Source organism: Eurosta solidaginis, chromosome 1 (assembly GCF_040869045.1).
Source record: "Eurosta solidaginis isolate ZX-2024a chromosome 1, ASM4086904v1, whole genome shotgun sequence".
Classification (NCBI taxonomy): Eukaryota; Metazoa; Arthropoda; class Insecta; order Diptera; family Tephritidae; genus Eurosta; species Eurosta solidaginis.
In genome coordinates, this window is record NC_090319.1 from 98,142,948 (window position 1) to 98,157,187 (window position 14,240).

At 38.9% G+C, this 14,240-nt stretch overlaps 1 long non-coding RNA gene across 1 annotated transcript in view; it reads left to right on the top strand.

Annotated features, from left to right (window-relative positions):
• The window catches only part of LOC137236563 (uncharacterized), a 29,359-nt gene extending 24,230 nt beyond the window's left edge, over positions 1-5,129 (top strand). Inside the window, exon 4 of the long non-coding RNA XR_010948491.1 lies at positions 4,571-5,129. This is a non-coding gene — a long non-coding RNA (uncharacterized lncRNA). The remainder of the gene's footprint in view (positions 1-4,570) is intronic.
• Positions 5,130-14,240: the final 9,111 nt, after the last annotated feature.

Consider the following 14,240-nt stretch of genomic DNA (forward strand, 5'->3'; position numbering starts at 1 on the left):
TTGATGAGTGGTCCGTTTTTGACAAAATAGTTACTGTAGTATGTGATAACGGGGCTAATATTAAAAAGGATATAATTGAAATGCTACAGAAGCACCACCACCCATGTGTAGCGCATACATTAAATTTATGTGTAATTGATGCCATCAAAGCTGTTCCACAAGTTACTGTGCTCATAAACAAGTGTCGTGCCATAGTCACTTACTTTAACCATAGTTCTCAAGCGACGGAAAAATTAAAAAATATGCAAAAGCAAATGGGCGTTACTGAACTGAGGTTAAAACAAGATGTCCCTACCCGGTGGAATTCCACCCTTATAATGATGGAGCGCATATGCTTGGTAAAAGAACCACTCTCTGCCATAATAACTTCTTTACCAAATGCCCCTGATTTCCTCAATTCATCAGAATGGGAAACATTGTTGGACTACACTAATCTTTTCAAGCCCGTAGAGGCCATGACATCCGAATTGTCAGGAGAAAATTATCCCACGATGTCACTGGTAGTGCCCCTAATCAGAGGCTTCAATACGCAGTACGAAATCGCAAAATGAAAACTGTAGAGGGAGAAAGTTTGAAGAGCAGATTGTTAGAGGTAGTTTGGAGATGATTAGGGCAGTTGGAGTCTAACAAAATGTTCGCCAAATCAACATTCCTAGATCCTTGGTTTAAAAAAATTGCGTTCGGTAACGAAATTAATGCAAATAATACAACAAAATGGCTAGTGGAAGAAGTAACTTCCCTAATCCGGCAACAAAACACAAGTGTTTCTACCAACACCCCAAGAGAAGTAAATAAATAAAAAAAAAAATAAATGTAAGGCGCGATAACCTCCGAAGAGATCTAAGGCCGAGCTTCTCTTCCAATTTGCGTCGTGCTCCTCTTGATTTTTCCCTACAAATTGGCCGGACGGGACCTATATGTTTTATGCCGACTCCGAACGGCATCTGCAAGGCAGATGAGTTTTCACTGAGAGCTTTTCATGGCAGAAATACAATCGGAGCGCTTGCCAGACACTGCCGAGGGGCGACCCCGCTTAGAAAATTTTTCTTCTAATTGAAAAATCTTATTTCTAAAATTTTGATGTTGCTTTGCCTGGGAGTTGAACCCAGGGCATACGGAGTGATAGGCGGAGCACGCTACCATCACACCACGGTGGCCGCCAAGAGAAGTATCGGTCGATAAAAGCGAAGTATCCCTCTGGGACCTTCTCGATGAAAAAGTTGCTGAAGCAAAAACAATTTGTCAAAACGCGCCCAATGTCAATGCAAATATTCAGTTGGAGCAATATCTAAGGCAAAATTTTGTTGATCGCTCAAATAATCCCCTAGACTATTGGAATCGTAGCCAGCCAACATTTCCGGAACTATATATGCTTTCGAAAAAATATTTATGTATACCCGCAACATCGGTTCCGTCAGAACGAGTTTTCTCGAGATAAACTAGATATGATAATATTTTTGAACAGCAATTTAAACATTGAAGGTATTTTTCATGTCAACTCAATGTACATACTTGTATTATTTACTTTACAATCAATTTTTTTAGGGGTTTAATAACACAATCAGTTGCCATCTCTGCGGCGAAAATTTAATATAGACCCTCATGCACTATCCGATTTTGGCTAGAACAACCATAGCGACTTTTAGTATTTAAGTGCTTGAAATATTTGTTTTATGTTTCTTTTATAAGTGAAATTTAATGTGCAATTTTTATATTAATTAAACGTGACCTGAATTTTGAAAAAAAAAAAAAAAAACAGTAGCTTATGTATAAGTTAAGGCAATCAATAATGCCTCTGAAACAGATTTGAATAATACAGATGAAAATCCATTTTAAGTAACCTTATTTCCTGTTGTTGTTGTTGTTGTTGTAGAGGCATGAAATCTCCCCACAGATTTGGGGAGCCCAAAAAACTGTGGGTTGCGAACCAAGGTCATTTGCATATCATTCATACGCTTTGCATAACATGTAACAAAGGCATTTAAATTGAATATTTTCATTATTTACTTGAAGCACAATTTACACCATTTTAGTCATATTTAACGTTTTTGTTACGTTCCAATGTAGCGTGATCCAGATACGGATAGAAATTTAACATACAAATGCAACAACAAATTGATCCATATGGTTCACATTGTTGTCGCATTTGCATGTTAAATCTCTAGCCGTATCTGGATCTCGTTTCATTGGAACACGACGTTTTTTGTCTTATATAGGTTTGTTCTTTAGCTACCCCGAGGGGTAACTAAAACAATCCAGAAATTGTTCTTTTGGCTTCTGGCAAGCTAAAGAACAAATTAAAAGAATGAATGAATGAATGAAGATATTCGTTCGATAGTTAAAATCAATCAGTAACTAACTATCGATAGTTGAATTCATTCGATAGTTCCCAACACTAATGCGAATGCATTGTACAGGTCTACAAGTAGGAGACATTGTACAGGTTTACAAGTATGAGAGGGAAACAATTTCTTTCCCTTTCTAACACACGGCAGTTTGACACTTCGGTCAGTGTCAAACTAGCGTGCAACCCAGTGGAACCTGCGTGGAACATGAGTTTTGACACTGAACGAAGTGTCAAAATTACCGGGGTTGCTTCGTCGAAAGCGACGCAGGGAAGCAAAAAAGGGATCGGAATATCAGATATGGGTTGCTGTGATGGTAAATTTCTTTTAACGAATTTAGTAGGAAATTTTAAGTGCACCCATGTGGGTCCTTCAGAAAATTATAAAAAAGTCTTCAATTGGGGTATCTGAGGACGCGTAGTTATTTCAGTATTAAGAATACAAACACGGGAGTTAAGTTTTTCTACCCGTTCAAAAGTTCTCCGCGAAAAACAGTTTGAAACCGAGGTCGACTGCAATAACCCGTCCAAAAAAGCGGAAAGAAAATTGAATAGACGCGTTTTGTCCTGTTGTCAATTGTCCGAAGAGAAAAAGTATTCGAATTATTGGAAGCGAGGCAAAATCGCGTATATTAATACCTCCCCCGACGGTTTTGGTCGTGTTTTAGCAATCGTCCCCGTAAAAAAAGTATCACAATTTGTTAATTAAAATTGTCCAAAATATATGGTTATTAAAGAGAGATGTAATTAAGTGCTCGTTTGAAAGTAAATAAGTATATTTCTTTGTAATATAAGACAAAAAAATTTTAAGCAGTTTTCGATAGCAGCTACTAAACTTTGTTTGGTCCTAAGAAGTACAACAGTGCCAAATAGCATCCACAAAAAAAAAACGAACAAGAACAAGCATTTTATCAGGTGAGCGTGGCTGTGTATGTGCGTGCTGCTACATCTCCTACCATTGTACAGGTCTACAAGTAGGAGATGTAGCAGCACGCACATACACAGCCACGCTCACCTGATAAAATGCTTGTTCTTGTTCGTTTTTTTTGTGGATGCTATTTGGCACTGTTGTACTTCTTAGGACCAAACAAAGTTTAGTAGCTGCTATCGAAAACTGCTTAAAATTTTTTTGTCTTATATTACAAAGAAATATACTTATTTACTTTCAAACGAGCACTTAATTACATCTCTCTTTAATAACCATATATTTTGGACAATTTTAATTAACAAATTGTGATACTTTTTTACGGGGACGATTGCTAAAACACGACCAAAACCGTCGGGGGAGGTATTAATATACGCGATTTTGCCTCGCTTCCAATAATTCGAATACTTTTTCTCTTCGGACAATTGACAACAGGACAAAACGCGTCTATTCAATTTTCTTTCCGCTTTTTTGGACGGGTTATTGCAGTCGACCTCGGTTTCAAACTGTTTTTCGCGGAGAACTTTTGAACGGGTAGAAAAACTTAACTCCCGTGTTTGTATTCTTAATACTGAAATAACTACGCGTCCTCAGATACCCCAATTGAAGACTTTTTTATAATTTTCTGAAGGACCCACATGGGTGCACTTAAAATTTCCTACTAAATTCGTTAAAAGAAATTTACCATCACAGCAACCCATATCTTAAAAATCCGATCCCTTTTTTGCTTCCCTGCGTCGCTTTCGACGAAGCAACCCCGGTAATTTTGACACTTCGTTCAGTGTCAAAACTCATGTTCCACGCAGGTTCCACTGGGTTCCACGCTAGTTTGACACTGACCGAAGTGTCAAACTGCCGTGTGTTAGAAAGGGAAAGAAATTGTTTCCCTCTCATACATATCATACTTGTAAACCTGTACAATGATGCGAATGATAAACAGGGTTGCTATTGTAGCCTGAGTGATGGAATTATACACTATTCCATCCTTTTCCAAATTTTAAACGTATTGTATCCAAATTAGTGATGGCTCGATGTTTCGCTATTGGTGATTGCATCGCCGCTATTGACAAATCGCTAATAGCTATAGCTATTGCAATCCAAATATATCAGTGATTGGCTATTTTCCTTCATTCGATTCTTTTGAATGACAATCACCTCTGGCAGAATATCGCCAATAGCGATTATAGCGATTGGCGATTTTCCTTCAGCATGAAATTCTAATACTAATAGCAGCGATGCAATCATCGATAGGGAGATATCGTTCATCATTGCTCATCTGTGTGCTTTCCTTTCCGAAACAGCGAACGGAACAAAGCAAACTTGTGCAACAACTAGAACGACGACATTGTGAAGTCGGCTAGAAAAGCAGCCACGTGGTTTGGGTAATTTTTACAGACAAGCGAAAGATCGAACTCAAAAATAATCAACGCAAAGATCAAAGAGACCGCAAGGCACAACTCATTCAAAAGCAATTATCGAAGTGCAGAGGTATATAGAAGAAACTGTAATTGCACGAAAAGTTGATCCTTTTTTATGGTGGCAGAAAAACAATTACAAGTATCCCAATCTATCTCCTATAGCTCGCGAAAAGTTGTGGTGTTTAGGAACATCGGTTCCCTGTGAAAGACTTTTTTCTCAAGCCGGCCTTATTTTAAGCGAGAGAAGAATGCGCTTAGATGATGAAAAGGCTAAAATCCTTATCTTTTTAAACGCCAATCATAAAATATAAAATTCGTTATATTTTGATTTTATATTTAAGTATTTATAATAAAATAATTAATATTTGTCAAAATATTAAACAAGCAATATAAGTTTAAACTTTAATTTCATGAAATGTATAAAAGAAATGGAATGACTGAATTTTTTTGTTTTTAATTACACTATGTGACGCCAAATAGACATGGGTCATTAGACTTGGCCTAAGATTGATTGCCTGTGTTATTCATAAGTTCATACTTCTAGGCAGTAGCCGTTAACAGTTTTATAAAATTTGTGTTTTTGATGGTAAAATAAAAGAATTATAGAAACATATATCACTCGTCTTATTGTAAACAGATTAACTCAAAATTTAAGGTTTTTGGGAGAATGCAATTCAAGATTTGTCATATGGTTTGTATATGGTTGAATGCTCCGGCTAATTTCTAGGGCACTGCAGTGGGTGGCTAATTTTCTGCTAAAGAATATTTTTATAATAGTTTGAAGAATTTGCTATATTTTTCCTCTGTATTTTTAATTAAAAATTGATTCACTTTACTGTACAAATTTATGCAGCCAAATACAACTTTCAGAATAAATTCATACGGAGTATTTCTGAATACATCGGTGTAGTATAATATAGTAAATAAATCATGTTTTTATGGTGTTACATATACAGATTTATTTCGGGTTGATTCATCTTACATTTAAAAATCAAAGCATTTTCAATTAACAAAATTATAAAACAAAGATGCATATACATTTATTTCAGCTAGTTTCATCTCATTGAGTGTAATACGAGTCTGAACATATAGTCGTCAGCTAGTTAATAATATATATCATAACATCTCAGAAAATTAGAATTTCACATTACATTAGTTTACAATTAAAGGTACATACTTTTTTCTTTTTATTCCAATTTTGGTTCATATATTCTAATAAAATTTAATTTAGTATAAATTAATGTATAACATTCAAACTACTCTGGTAAAAAGAGTTAAACATTCATTTTTTATATACAAGTATACAAATAATTGCAGATTCGCTTATTAAAGATAAATTAAAGCGATCGCCATAGCTGTAAAAAATAGCCATAGCTGTAAAAAATAGCCATACCTATATTCACTGATAGCTCAAAATCGCTCTTCTGTATGGAATCGCTTGTTGAAATAAATCGATCGCTATAGCTATAAAAAATAGCCGATATTCAAAAATAGCCATATCTATTTTCGCTGATAGCTCAAAATCGCCATATCGTCCATCACTAATCCAAATAGGAAAATTTAAAATATGTGTATACAACTCCCCGCTACAGATGTTTACGCTTAAACTATAGTCATAGTGTACCTATACAAGTGTGTCAGCTAAGCGATAAACGTCAAAACTACAAACAGCCTCGCTCACCTGATGCAAATCTCAGGTCTAGAGTTGCATTTTTGGTACGTAAGAGTACTTCAAGCTGAGTTGCATTTGATAGTTTAATAAAACTTTTTTAGTATTTACAGATGAAATAGTTGCATATATTTCCGCGGAAATAAGAATACTAGAAGATTTGTAGCCCGCAACAATGCGGAAACATACAGAAAGCAAAATTTATTTAAATTAGAGTCAAAATATAAAGCGCCACGCGTGTAACATGGAAAAATTTCACTTCTAAGGCTGTTTACACAAATGCATAACAAGCCAACCTAATATAAACGCACGCAAGTCATTTTCTGTCAAAAATGTCTCATGCACATACAACTTGTATGAGAGCAACCCAAATTGATTTTGCTGCGTGAAAACCTAACTCGATTTCCAATTTTTATTCTGCGTGGCATTTAGATTTGACGTTTGCACACATGCTTTACATTGTCGCAACGCATGCTTATTTGGGTTAGGACAAAAAGCGCCGGTTGTTTGCGTGCGCTAAAAAAACGCAGTGCGGTTTTATTAGGTTGGCTTGTAAGGGCAAAATTATATAAACGTTTTGGTCGCTTCAAAGCAAAGATAACGTACAGCGTTTCATTGTTTTTCGTATGGCGTTGTCAAAGCGTAGGCACGCAACCAAAGCATTTATGTAAATTTTTCGATACTTCGCCCGACAGATGAATTAATGAATGCAACACAACAACCTAAGCGTCTGTGTAAATCCGCCTTAATTTTTGTAGCTGTGAAAGTCTCCTGCAAATAAAATGGTGCTGTAAGTGCAAACAAATCAAACTCCTATATGACACTACTTTATTTTCTGTGTATTTTTCTTGTATTTTCTCTTATATTTTTTGTCGAGGGAGCCAATAAGGTTTCAGTATTGGTGTAAGTGTGTGAACTACATTTAAAAAACTAACGAAATACAAGAAAAATACAACGTAGTTCATTAAAAACAAACAAGCCACAGTTTGTATTTCGATAGGGTTTTTTGACATTAGGCCGTTTTTTCTTCATTTTTTCTGAAAAATGAATATTTTGTTTTTAGTTTCAAAATTTTGTGCATAAAAACACAACTAAATTCAAAGTTTACATTGTGTGTACAAATGACTTTTCAACAAGTGTACATTTTTCAGTTTTTCATAGTTAAGGGATTGACCTCCAGATTCTTGTGTTACACAAATATAGTGAACTTTGGTACAGACTTTCAAATTAAAAAGTTTTTCACAATAATTTGAAAAACTACGTTTTTTTCTGCTTTTTACACTGAAAGGAGTAACCCTCCCTAATAATTTAAACTTTTAATGAAAATCAATAACTCTGAACTGAACACTTTTTGCCATGATATAAAATTAAAATGCTGTGGAACAGGACCACCACCTTTGTGACTACATAAACCCTGTTTCAATCTTTTACGTCTCTGCACAGAACCCCAATTGACCGTTTTCAACCGAAACAACAACACACTTGTACTTGTACACTATGACTATAGTAAACAATGGCTTAAACTTTATGTGGACTACTAAAGCCGGAGTCATTGGTGCCATATGTCGTATCGCTGTATCCGTATCCCTAACGTAATCAGCTGTTTATCGTTACGACGGTAACCAAAACCCAATTGGTTGGCTACGATACGGTAACCTTTTAAAAGCTGATTCGACCAACCTTATGAGAATGATTGCAATCGATTATTGGTGCCGCTAAGGTCGAACCCGTATCGTAGCCAACCAATTGGGTTTTGGTTACCGTCGTAACGATAAACAGCTGATTACGTTAGGGATACGGATACAGCGATACGACATACGGCACCAATGACTCCGCCTTTAAGCGTCAAACACTTCTGAAATTGCTGTGCATAAAATTTGTACTACTAAATTTCAATACGCATTATCCTCGGGATTCAAGGGGTTGTGTAGCGCAATATATAGCTTCTCCAACCCAATTGTCAACCTCACCTTCGAGCGGCGAATCCCGTTTCACTAACAGGCGAGGCTCTGGCGACCCCAAGCTCCTCATGGAACTTGGGGGTGGGGAGGGAGGGATGGCCTGAAGGTTTAATGTGGCCATATAAATCGTTCCCGAGATGGTCGTGGCAGCACCTTAATGGTGCTGTGTTACCGGAGCGTATCGGATCTGTATCCGACAAATGACCATCACATCGATAACACTCCCCAAAGCCTTCGGGGAGTAACCTAATCGCTACAACAACAACAACAACAACAACGCATTATCCTCAGATGTAACTGAAATATATGTCTATTGCCGCCTTCCAGTGAGTTTTACAGCTCCGGCTCACGCTCAAATCTCACGGGAATGCTCTGGATCATTGAGAGACTTGAGAAGCAGATGTCGTGCAATTTTCGCACACGTGAAATGTGATAGGCAGATGCCGCCGCTGTGTTTCATTTAACTTATACGGCGAAAGGCTAAGCAGCGACATCTATTTTTGAAAAAGTAGGTTTATTAAAGGGCAGCGTTGCTAAACTAAAAAGAATTAACAAATTATCTGGCTCACAAATTGAACCAGACTTCTATCTGCATTTATCTGGCTCAAATCGTTGTTGTTGCATTTACATACATGCAAAATTATTTATCTGGCTCAGGATTTTGCCACCGGATGATGGAAATTCCTACCTTCGAGTAGAAATTGGTTCATTTTTTACAGCGAACAACAATAAGGTAGGTTCGATCAGCTGTTCTATCTGGTTATGGATAAGTCACCATTAATTAGCCCACCCTGTTTCAATTTTTACGTCCCTTCCCTGCACAGAACACTAATTCAAAGATGACTTCATACGAAACTCACTCAGTTTTTGCGCTCTCACGAGGGATTTATCTCAAATTTGTGCTGGCAACAATCACAGATAAATCCCTCGCGCCAGCTGAAGCGGGTGCCAGAACAAAAAATGTGCCAGCTAAAACGAAAAACGGGCCAAAAATTTCGGTAAACTTTAGTTTGACCTACAACTGTAGAAATGCCTTCAACAATTATGGTAAAAAAGATAAAAATACTTGTTCTAGTGTAAATATTATTAGTTCGAAGGCGGAGGGTAAATATTATTTCTCATTCAAAAGTTATCACTAAAAACAGGTTTTGTAAATATGAAGTCCCGATGCAACCAGTCCATTTTGATCACAGAACCTGGAACGTCAGACATGTAAGATAAGCCCTATCCTTTAAATGATGTTAACTATTATATCATAGGTCCGATTTACTGGAATTTGAAAAGAATATATGGTTTTCACTGTGAGTTAAATGCGTTACAATATTTGACAAATTAATTTAATGTCTAGTTCGCTAAAAGCTTCGGCTTGCCTCGGTGGCGAAAGAGGGAAATGTTTGCTTTTTATGGGAACGGAATCACCGGTGTCGATGTGATGCTCCACTAATTTAGTTTGCCCTAGGCCTAACTTCTCGTACGAAGGAAACGTCTCGATGACCTTTTGTAATTCTAATTTCCGGTCTGGTGACAATTCATGGAGGTTAAGTTCCTCTTCCTTTTCAAGTCTAATCTCTATGCACTCTACGCTTGGGAATATTTCTAAAAATCTACCCCGAAATACGCTTCTTGGAGCAATGAGGGAACAAGGTAAAAACGAATAACCTTTGTGATATTTTTGAAGGTGACTGGTAGGGATACTGAGCCTAAAATGTGTTGCTTGTTGCCGCCCGCGGTATATACGAACGCATGTAGGGGCTGATATTCGAAGCCGTTATCCTCTAGGAATTCTAATCCATTTTTCCCTAAGATGGAGACGTTGGCTCCCGAGTCCAACAGCCCTACAAGAAAACTATCTTTAATTTTGGCCTTTACGAGAGGCCTTTCATCCTCTGTAAGCGCTAACGTGGTGGCTTGCAGCAGTCTTCGCTCCTGTACTCTCCTGTGGTATCTCTTCCTACACTTCAAAATATTGTCCGATACCGGGTATTGTTCGAAGATGGTATGTCTTATTTGTTTATACCGTCCTCGCCTTCCATCCTTCTGTCCGGGGCTGTCACGCGTGCTTCGTTTACATGCCGTCCTGGGTAAGTGGCTCCCAACAGCTTGCTTTCTTTCAGAACTTGTTCACCTCTGCGTGCTACATCGCGTAGATCATGAAGGGTCCTTACATCTGCGTTAAAAAGCATCAGCTTAAGGCTACTGTTGACGTTTCTTTTTATTATGTCAATCAGTAGAAGCTCCGACATGGGTTCTCTTAAGCGCGCGTTCAAGGAAATTATGTCCGTGGGGAACACGTCATAGCACTCACTTGCTTTTTGCTTTCGCATGGAGATCTCCATCATGATCTCGTGGTCAGTTTTCAAAGTGCCAAACTCTCTTTTCAATGAGTAGCATAAAAAGGCATATGTCGCATTAGGGTTTTGTTTTGTGAATAGCCAGTACCATTCTTCGGCCGGCCCGGAAAGAAACAGGTGGAAACTAGCCATGATTTGTTCGTCCGTGCATTGGTTGCGCTCACAAAAGGTGTTCAGTTTAAAAAGGAAATCGGCTACGCTCCCAGTGCCGTCGAACGAGATTTTCCACTCCTGCGGCTTCACTACTATGCTGCTCGGAGCAGGGTATATTGGCGGTATTACTGTTGGAAGTGGGTTACGGTCCATCCTATTTGCTTTTCGGTTCTGATGGATTGATTGCTGCGCAGATTCGAGAGCGGCGTTGAGCTGGTCCATATTGTTTCTGATTGAACCCATCTCCCTCCGCATTTCCTCCTGCGAAGCCTGGAACAGCTGGTGTAGCACGTCCACCCACGAGCCTCCACGAGTAGCTTCGTCCTGCATTCCTGGGGTATTCGTCCGATCACCGGCAGCTTCTCCAGAGTTTCCAACTCCTTGGTGTAATGGTAAGGCACCAGCTCCATCAGGTGCATAGGTCGACACATTGGTAAATAGCCCCGAGATATCATGCGTGTTTAACAGGGGCGCATTAAGGTTACTGGTGCTTACAGGTCTGTCCATTTTATCGCAAGGGTCATTCAGATCCGAGCCCATGTTCATTACCGCGGGATCTCCGTATTGTCCCCCTACTGGGGTGTGCACCACCAAGGGACGCCTGGCCATGGAGAAAGCCCCCTTATTATTACCGCCCGGTTCTGGTTTCCCCGGAAATTCCCCGCACTCCCGAACGGAGTATTCCGGCCCGGTCGCCCGAAAGACTGATCGCGCGACATATCAAAAAAAGAAATGGTCCAATCGTAGGTCAAGAAAAATTTTTGCCACGTAAGGCAGTTAGGGATTGGGGGGGAAGAAAAAAAAGTTAAAGTCCACCCCCTTCACCTAGTATACCGAACGATGATTGATTAAAAAAAAATTATTTATATATATAAAAAAGGTGCGCGAGGAAATACAAAAAAAAAACTCGCAAATAATAATTACCCAATAGATAGCCCTACAAAAAAAAAATCAGCTGCAAAAAAAATGATTAGATACATATATGTTTTATATAATCAATGGGAATGCTGGCATCCCTTTCCCGAAGGCACTCGGGCTACAGGCAAAAAAAAAATTTAACTCAAAAAAAAAACACCACAAATCCATTCATTCTTGTCCCTAGTGCTCCCAACCGCAATGCGAGGGGGTCTTAAGGCCCCCCTCCGAGACGGGTTGGGGCCACTAGGGTCACTCCAGGCACACATGGGTTGGTCTCAACACGCCAAGCCGCAACGCAGAGGCAGTCTCCAGGGGCTCGCCCCTGGGACTGGTTGGGGGTGTTGAGTCCTCCCGTCCATTCTTACTGGACACCCCTCCTGCCTCCGCCGCAATAGGTGGACCGGTTTCGAAACCGCTCCCCAGTCTGGTGGGACAGGAAGGAGTGCCACTCTGAATCCCAGCTCAACCCGTCACAGTCCAGGTGGTATTCTACTTTACCACCTGGGACGTGGGATGAGCTGGGATTTTTTCACCACATACACACACACACTCACTCTAACAACAAAAATTCGGCTGAGAAAAAGAGAACAAAAACTATAAAAATTTAAACATTACACAAAAAAACCCAATTTAGCGGACAAAATTATTCCAAGCCGACTAACGGACAACAACCGGCAGCATAAAAACCCCAAATCTACAAAAAAACTAAGTGCGTTCAGCACTGCCTCATCGGGTGAATACAAAAGTCCGGAGGACACGACGTTCAGTCCCGTGGCTCCTTCGGCCACTGCCCCCGATGACCAGCCCGGACAACCTGATCCGTCCAACCATCCCACCGCAACGTAGGTGGCAGCTCCTGTGGCTGCTCACTCGGACTGGTGGGATGGTCAACTTCACAGGTTGACCCGACTGACCCCCGCGGCCAGCGCCTCAGGCGCCACGTTGGGCGCCATCTGTTATGGAATCGCATCTACAATGGAAGCAGTAAGGAAGGCGGTCTGCATGATGTGGTGGTGCACAGTGGCTAGTCATTGTCGGCTGGGGCGGGTCCTTGCCAACCTTACTGTTCCTGCGCCATAAACAGAAAAAAGTTCCTATCATGCCTATCAAAACTGAAAGCTGTCAAAATCAAAAACCCTGACAGAAGCGCAGAGACCGACTCAAAACGCTTATAAATTCAAACTAAAACAATATCCGGTCGAACCGGATGTCACGGACAGACCGTTAAACATTCAAAAATTTAAAATTCAAAAAAAAGAAACTTCAAAAAAAACTAAGCGCAAAAAAAAATAACCAACGTTGAAAATCAAACTAAAAAAAACGGCTCAAAAATAAAAATACGAGTAAAAGGGAAATAAACAAAAGGGCCGAATATATATAGTGGGCGCCGCGGGTGTTTTTGCGACGCCCGGCGCATATCCCACCCTCAAAATCCATGGCCACCGACGCACCTGAATTTCGGTGGCCCCTTACCTGGTAACCCTACGTGCCTTCTAAATGAGCCAGAACACCAGCATTCCCATTTTAATTACAAAGTTTATTCAAATTTCATTATTATTAACGTATGTATGCTACAAAAAAAAATTTTACGGTAGTACAGGTTTCTTAACCAGGGCTACCGCCTAGGCTCCAAAGCCAAAACAACGCTGCTTATAGCATCGTCCCAAGACAACTTCAGAACAAAAAAAAAATGTTGAACTACGAGCAGCTATTTACGCTATGAAAATGTATGTAAGTGCGTGTAGCATATAAAGGGAGAGAAAAAAAATGATCCAACAGTTTCCCACTTTATTGGGCTGAAATTGAAAACGAAATCTAATATGAATATTTAAGTCGGGGTAAGTTTGTCCTGTTGGGGGTTCATTTCTTTTCTCTTACTTTTGCTCGTAATATTTCAAGCTATACCTATATTTATGTCACCCCCTTTTTTTTGATAAGGGATATAAACGCTTGGTGTGAGAAAAAAAATGTAATTAAATGTGCTTATGGATAGTAAATATACTACATACAAAGTAAAAATTTGGTTTAATGCCCTTTTTTTTTTTGTTATTCACAAAACATATTTCAGGGCTATAAAGTTTGGATACAAATTCCGATAATTGGGGCCCCCTTACAAAATTATTATGTTGTTGTAGTAGAACTTATTTTGAGTTTAACAAAATATCAAATTGGTATAACGCATAGTATAATGACACTAATATGTAATGTGTACTACGAAAATTTGTTATAAAAGCAATTAAGATTAAATTTGGGGTAAATAATACTCCTCGAAGAAATCGTTTCACATATTCAAGTAAAACGTAAAATTTAAATTCATAGTAAATCATACTCGTCAACGAAATCGTTTTACATATTCGAGTAAAATGTAAACTTTTAAATTTATAGTAAAATTAACGAACTCGTTTTACATGCTCAGGTAAAACGTGAACTTTTAAATTTATAGTAAAATTAACCAAATCGTTTTACATGTTCAAGTAAAACGTGAACTTTCAAATTTATAG